This window comes from Carcharodon carcharias, chromosome 14, assembly GCF_017639515.1.
Source record: "Carcharodon carcharias isolate sCarCar2 chromosome 14, sCarCar2.pri, whole genome shotgun sequence".
NCBI classification, from domain to species: domain Eukaryota; kingdom Metazoa; phylum Chordata; class Chondrichthyes; order Lamniformes; family Lamnidae; genus Carcharodon; species Carcharodon carcharias.
In genome coordinates, this window is record NC_054480.1 from 34629279 (window position 1) to 34637534 (window position 8256).

The following is an 8256-nucleotide window of genomic DNA, read 5'->3' on the forward strand; positions in this document are numbered from 1 at the left end:
TATGTGGGGGAGGTCCAAATTTTTCAGCGGACTTTAAAGTTCCATTGCCAGGGCTGAAAGCAGATGGCAACCCCTCCCACCCACACCACCCCCCCCCCACCCCGGCAGGTGACAGAACCCTGGGGCAGCATTTTGCCACCAATGACCTCTTAACTGGCCGATGCCAGGATTGTTGTCCAATTGAGGACAGCAGGTCACCCCAAGAGATGCCAACCTAAATCAGAGGGCCAGCACCTCAGCAGATGAGGCTGCATCACCGGACTGAGGGCGCCTGAATGATGAGTTGCCCTCAAAGAGTGGTGAGCGTGGTTGGGGGAAGCCAGAGCCAGGCAGGTGGGCCCAGGTGATTGGGAGCGGGGGTGATCGTGGTGCACTGGTGGTGGCATTGCAGTGGGGGCAGCCTTTGATGCCATGAGGCCCCTCTGTGGACCATGGAGCGCCCATCAAAGTGAGCCCTGCCTGAAATCTGTTGGGAGACTGCCAGGGTTTACCTGGCCATTTCCCCACACAGAGGCAGGGCCAACTAGCACAGGTAACATGCCACTTAAGTGGTTCAACCAGCCATTTGGTGGGTGGGCATGCTGTTAATGTTCCCATTAATGGCAAATGTCATGGCTGTGAGAAGATATTGGGTTCCTCTCCTAAACGCTTCCCATATCAGATTGCCCTCTCGCATCCAACTCCATCGCCAGTGGGATGGCAAAATTTAACCCCTATGATTTATTCAAATGAAGGGGTCTACAACATATCTTCTGTCTTTGGAACAAAGCAGAATCCTTGAGAATGATTTAATCTTTCTTTCCTTGTAATCAATGCACCCCTTAATTTCTCCTCTTTCACTAAATAGATCTGCACCATTGTTGCTTTGAAACTGGCTATTAAAAGATGGATGGAAGAGTGCAAGGATTATTTATTCTCCCTCGATCTTCCCTCTATCCTTACACGAAAAATGCCAGACTTCAATTTGACATTTCCCGACCAAGACAAGGCTGAGACTGGGAATACATTCAGTGCACCCACCATATCAAACATTACATTCCATCAAGGTCCAACAATGGCTCAAAGTTAAAATAAAATGTTCATCCTTATTTGAGAGTAGAGAGTTGCATATTGGTAATGTCAGTGGGCTAGCAAACCAGAGGCCCAGGCTAATGCTCTGGGGACATGGGTTCAAGTCCTACCATGGCAGTTAGTGGAATTTAAATTTAATTAATTAGTATGGTGACCATGAAACTACAATTGATTATCATAAAAGCCCATCTGGTTCACTAATTTCCTTTAAAAAAGGAAATCTGTTGTCCATGGTTATGACCATTACTTGGTCTGGCCCTCAAGTGGCTCCAGGCTTACAGCAATGTAGATGACTCTTAACTGCCCTCTGAAATAACTGAGCAAACCACTCAGTTCAAGGGCAATTAGTAATGGGCAACAAATGCTGGTACTGCCAGCAATGCCCAGATCCCATGAAAGAATAAAAAAAAATTCAATTGTATCCATGACCTCTATATCTTCTCTGTAGCTTCATCCAGCTGCACACAGCTCCGAGCATTCCATGTTCTTCTAATTCTGGCCTTGTGCATAATCTATTTCATTTGCCCATGATTGGTAGCCTTGTCTAGGCCTCAAGCTCTAGAATTCCATCTCTAAACCACTCCACCTTTCTCCTCTTCTTTGGGATCCTCTTTAAAACCAGCCCCTTTGACCAAGCTTTTGACCAGTTGTCCAAATGCCTCTTTATATGCCTCAGTGTCAAAGTTTGTTTGATAATGCTTCTGTGTGGTGCCTTGTGATGTTTTACTGTGCTGGAAAAGTGCTAACCTCTTTCATGCAGCATTCCTTCCCTCGCTTTAGCTATTTCCTTTTCTAAGGCCTAAAAAATCCAGCCAGCCAGAACTAAGCCTGGAAGAGAGATAGAATATGAGGCATATAGCCTCAATATAATACTGAAATGATTAAATCACCTCCAGAGGACAGGTTGGTTGCTCACCCCATCAGACCTCTGATAACACTGGAAGTGAACTGAAGGTTCAAGGTAGGTTGGGTCAGGTTTGAGATCTTTTAAATGTTCATCCCACCCAACTCAAAAGCATCCATTTTGGGAGGTTAAAATTGTCCTCATGAAGTCTAAGTGCAGAAACAAGCCATTCAGCCCAATTGGCTGATGCTAGCATCAATGGTCCAAATGAGTCTCCTCCAACTTCCCTTCATCTGACCCTATTAACATACCCTTCTTTTCCTTTCACCCCCAGATGCTTATCCAGTTTCCCCTTTATCACATCTATATGAGTCACCTCAACAACTCCTTGTGATAATGAGTTCCACATTGTTATCACTCTTTGGGTAAAGAAGCTTCTCCTGAATTCCCTAGTGGATTTATTGGTGACTTTATCAAATTTGTGTTCCCCAGTTTTGGTCTCCCATCCAAAATTTGAAACGCCTCTACATCTACTTTAAATATTAATTACCAATTGAACTCACTGTAGGAAGTTAGAGCTGGTACTTAACATTGCAAGTAGCTTTTTAATGATGAGATTTATGTTCCTATAATGCCAATCAATCCATCCAGCCTAGAAAGGGAACAATTTAAACCGTAAAGTCTCATTCCTACAGGTAGAAAATTCTTAGAAATTTTTAAAAAATTTACTTTTTCATACTTATTCTATGACATTTTTCTTTCATTTAGTCCAATCTTTTAATCCTACTTTATTGTACAGACTACAATTAGTCTCATAGGACTGAATTTTCTGGATGCCTGGGAGGTGGGGGGGTTGGGGGGGGTATGGTGGGGGGGGGGGTTGGGGGTCAGAGCGGGAGCAGGCGGATGAGGACCCGATCGCCACTTGCCATTGGGTCCGTGCCGCTATTTTACATGGGCGGGCCAATTAAGGCCAGTCCAGCATACTTCACGACTCCTGTGCATAACAGGAGTGGGCAGGTGGCGGCGGGTGAGCTCAGCCCGCTGGGTCCAATGGCGACCTGGCAGCCTGTATAAATGAAGGCCTGGCAGCCTTGTAAAGGCTGCTGACAAGGGCTGGGCGAAGGGCTCTGCAGAGGGGCAATGGAGGTTATGCAAGTCCAGAGAGTAGGCCATTGGGGCAGGCCAGGCCGGAGGGTAGGTCTGGAGGCCAGTATGCCCCTCGTTTTTCTGATGACTAACTTGCTGCCCTCCTCAAGGAGGTGGCAGCATGGTGGGAGGTGCTGGTTCACCAGGGTGGGAGGAGGAGGCCCCCCCCACATGACGAAACGTGCCTGGGAGGAGGTGGTGAGCTCTCGCGATGTGGTGCTGCGCACCTGGATCCAGTGTCGCAAGCTCTTCAATGACTTGTTGCACTCTGGAAGGGTGAAGACAATGTTGGCATTGGTCACTTAACCCAGCAGGTCGGCTTTCCCGTCCCCTGCTGCCCCCGAGAAGCCTGAGTGTAGTGACTACATTGAATCATTGATGTCACGTGTCCTTCGCTGGGTGGACCAGCAAATATTGCCCATGCCGAGGTCACCCTGAGAGGATGATGAAGAGATGTGTTTTGCCCCTGCAGCATGTGTTACACTGATCCCACATTACTGTTTTGGGGGCAACCTGGAGGAGCTGCACCTAGGCGCAGTGCTTGAGCTGCAGGACATGTCCAAGTCAGGGTGATGATATGCTGGGAGGGGAGCTTCAAGGTGGCATGGTAACAATCCATCTTCTGTCCTCTGCACTCCACATTCTTATGTCGCCTTGCTATGGAAGGATATACCATGTATTGCTTAATGTGATGTAAGCAGCATGTGGCCATGGGTGTGGTGGAGGTGTGGAGCAGGTCTAGCTTCTTTGTGTGAGTGTTTAGCAGCAGCAGGGTGAGGAGGCACTGGAGCCCTGATATGTCTCACTCTGGTTGGGGTGGGCCATCCGTGAAGAGAGTCCATGTGCAATTTGCACAAATCAATGCTCTTCTCTCATTTTCAGGAGAGGAATGCTCATAATGCTGCAGAGTGGGTGAGGACTGGCAGCGGCCAGGTGCAGTAACCCATTCTCAGCCGTTTTGAGCAGGAGGCCCTGGATTTGGAGAGGTGTCATGCGCCCAGGTCCACTGGTATCGATGAGGCTGGGGTGGCACGGCCCAGCAGTGAGGTCAGCATCATACTCCCAACAACCATAGCAGTGCTGACTGTTAAATGATTTAATTTTGCAACAAGGCGTGACCATTGGTTATGGAAGGATGAGCGCATAATGATCCAGGGGACAGGGATGCACTTTGTCATTGTCTCCACGTTAACTAATCCAATGTCCTTATTATTCCTTTCAGCATCAGTGGAGTAGGGCCATGTGGAGGAGCAGCAGATGCCCCCTCTCAGACCTGAGGGCCCTGAAGTCTCACCAGCGTCACACCAACTCTGCCAGGCAGGCGCCAGTGCAGAGACTAGCACCTCAGTGGGAGTTAGAACATCAGCAAGTGTCCTGGGGCACAGTGGTGAGGGCACTTTACAGTCGCTGGAGGAGCTGGCAGACACATGGTGCCAGCAGTCAGAGCACTGCAGGGGACCAGGCACATGCTCAGTCGATGCCTGCTGATGTGCCTCTGGAGTCATCCACGATGCAACAAGGGCATGAAATGCAGCCGGGTGTGCGGGAGCATCTGTGGGAGATACATGAGGCTACGCTTGGCTTGGTCTCCGTGGTGGAGGAGTCTACGCGGACGATCACCAAAGCAATGAGCCTCATGTCCGAGCGCCACGCATCCTCCATGTAGAGAGTGGCAACTCTCATGGTGATGCTCCTCCAGGAGACCCATCAGGGCTTCCTGGGGATGCACTCAGACCATCAAGCCCTCACATCGGCATTGACCTCAGCTGGTCAGTGCCAGTGTGGGAGATGGTCTGGGCACCAAGTTTCCCAGATCAGTGCCCATCCATCCATGGTGAGCAGGGAGGTCCGAAGCACCTCACTTCAGCACAGAAGCTGCCTGTCGTCTCTGTGGGCACCTCTCAGTGCACTCCGGATGAGGGCGGCAGCTCCTCTGCCCCCCCTCAGAGTGACTGTAGCAACCAGTGAGGCTGCGCCAACTGGGGAGATGCCAGCTGTGGACCTGGCAGATCTCTCCCAGGCAGGACCAGCACAGGCTCCACGGGCCAGAGGATGACCGCCAAGGTCATCGAGGCCAACAGGACAGCAGAGTCACCAGGCTGTCTCAGATGCCACTCCGAGTGATGGGGCAGCACCAAGACGTAACATCTGGAAACGTAAACATAAGGCACCTTGGGCACACCAAGGGTTTATTACTGGTGCTTTTGCGTTAGCCTGAGATGAGGTCTTTATGATTTGCTTTGAATTGGAACAATCTTGTCATTTTGTTTCATTAAGTTTTTTTGCCTGCGATATTAAATTCAGACATGTGACCATGGCAGAGGGTGTCTCTTTTCTTCTGCATGTGTATGGTTTCCAAAAATGATAGGAGTGCTTTGTGGGACATTCAGCTTTATTAACAAGGCCCTTAGTTACTGTTCCGAACCTGGCAGATTTGGCACTTAGGCTTGTCCTGGAGGTCTATCTGTGGTGTGCTAGCTGAAGGTTTGTTGGATTAAAGCCTCCCGGGTGTCCCTGCCTCCCTGCAGTATGGCCGGGTCAGCATCTACCCCCTCAGCATTTCCCTGTGCCTGCTCATCCTCAGACTCACTGCTGGACTCATCATGTGCAGCCACAGCCACTGCATTGGTGTCTTCATCATCCACAGCGTCCCCCCTTTCCAGCGCAAGATTGTGGAGAGCGCAGCGTGCAACCACTATCAGCGACACATGATCTGGCGGGTACTGGAGTGCGTCCCCGAGCGGTCCAGGCATTGGAAGCGCATCTTGAGAAGACCAATGGTTCTCTCCACCATAGCCCTAGTGGTGCCGTGGCTCCTATTGTACCGCCGCTCAGCTTCTGTTCTTGGTTGGCAGTGAGGTGTCATGAGCCACCTTCTGAGGGGATAGCTCTTGTCACCCAGCAGCCATCCATCCAGTCAGGCTGGAGCACTGAAGAGCCCCGGCACCTGGGAGTGTCTGAGGATGTAGGCGTCGTGGGAGCTGCCTGGGTATCTTGCACAGACTTCTAGAATCAGCATCCTGTGATCACACACTACCTGCACGTTCATAGAGTGGAATCTCTTCCTGTTGACGAAGGCACTGGGCTCACCCGCTAGCACCTTGATGGCCACACGTGTGCAGTCTATTGCACCCTGGACGTGGAGGAAGCCAGCAATAGCTGCGAAGCCTCTGGCTTACTGTGTCTGGCTTGCCTGGTCCCAACGGAAGTGAATGAAGGTCGATGTATGCCTGAACAGAGCGTCTGTGACCTGCTTGACACAGGTGTGGACAGCTGATTGGCAAAGATCACCCGCTTACCCCTGGAATGAGCCAAAGGCATAGAAGTTGAAGGCAGCTGTGACCTTTAGAGCCACTGGCATGGAGTGTCCACCCACACAGTTAGAGGAGATCTCAGGCCTTATCATCTGACAGATATAGTTGACTGTCTCCCTTGAGAGGGAGCCTGCTTCGGCACTGCACCTCAGACATATTGAATTAGCTGCTTCACCACCTGTATACCCTGGCAGCAGGATAGTGGCATCTTCTGTGGCCCCTTCCGCCTTGGTCAACTTCTCGGACCTGCGCCCTTTGTGCCTGTGCCTGTCCTCCCAAAGGTGGCTCCCCTGGAGGCTGAATGTGCATTCCTGGTCTCCTCCCCCTTCTAGCCCTCCCTTCCTTCTCAGAGGAGATTCCTCCAGTGAAGAATTCAGCTCCCATTCCCCGGCTAAGGGAAGGCTTCCTGAAACCTGCGGGCCGAAAAAAGATTCCTCGCTGCAGAGTGCTGACCTGAGGGTTAAGAGTCCAGACAGAGCAGCTGGTATGCATTTTGAAGTACTGCAGATCACACAAGCAAGTTTCAAGAGCTTTGAAAAATCAATATTTGACAGCACACTCACGACTCCAGTGAACCTTCTTATCCCACCCGTGGATGAGGTTTAAAGAAATGCGTCCCAGCTGCCTGCCCATTGTGCCCATGCACCTGCCCAAAGGTTGCATGGGCGTTGAAAAATCAGCATCGATTGGTGAGTCAAGGGTCTTAAGTGGCCAGTTAATTACTGGTGGGTCACGCAGCAGATATCATCACGCACCCGCCAAACGAAATATCGCGATGGCGCACAGTGATGCCGGGTCGCTCGCCCAACGTCACCATGCATCATTTTACGCACAGACATACTGGGCCTGCCCCCACATGCCATGAAGAAAATTCTGCCCATAGTTTCAAAGACACAATTGATTTTAACAAGCATGTCATATAAGGGAGGCGAGTAGGATTAAATAGAATCATAACCATGAGTTCAACTCTGCGAGTGTGAGTGAAAGCTCATGTAGCACTAGCCTCTTCTTTTTTAAGACCACGCAAGTAACACAACCAACATCAATCAGCCAATAATGGAAAATCCATTTCTCAGATCCCTGCTGGTATGGCAAGGACAGTCAATTATTTCAGCTCAATAACAGGAGTTATTGGCTAAAGGAGTGGTGCGGGAAAGAGGGGTTCCATTTCATGGGGCACTGGCATCAGTATTGGAACCGGGGAACAGGAGGGATCTGTACCGTTGGGATGGTCTCCCCCTGAACCGATCTGGGACCAATGTTCTAGCGAAAACGGTAAATAGGGTGCTCAACAGGACTTTAAACTAGAAAGTGGGGGGGAAGGGAAGGGTAAAACTCCAAAAAGTATGACTAATGGGAAACAAAGCAGCAGGTTAGTGTGTGGGGGGGGTTGGATTCAACTTCATGGAAAACTATGAAAAAACTGAAAAGAAAGGAGACTCCAGGAGAGGCTATTTAAGTCTCCAGAACACAAAATAGGACAGAGTGTTTGGAAAGAGCTAGGAATCTAACTTCAAGCACATCAGATAAAGGGATGACAATGAGAAAGGGGACAGGAAATACAGGACTGAAGGTGTTGTATCTGAATGCACGCAGTATACAAAATAAGGTAAATGAGCTTGTGGCGCAGATTGAAATTGACAGGTATGATGTGGTGGGCTTCACGGAGATATGGCTGCAAGGGGATCAAGACTGGGAGCTAAATATCCAAGGATATACATCCTATCGAAAAGATAGGCAGGTTGGCAGAGGGGGTGGGGTTGCTCTGTTAGTAAGAAGTGAAATTAAATTGATAGCAAAAATTGATGTAGGGTCAGAAGGTGTAGAATCTGTGTGGGTAGAGTTGAGGAGCCGCAAAGGTAAAAAACCATAATGGGA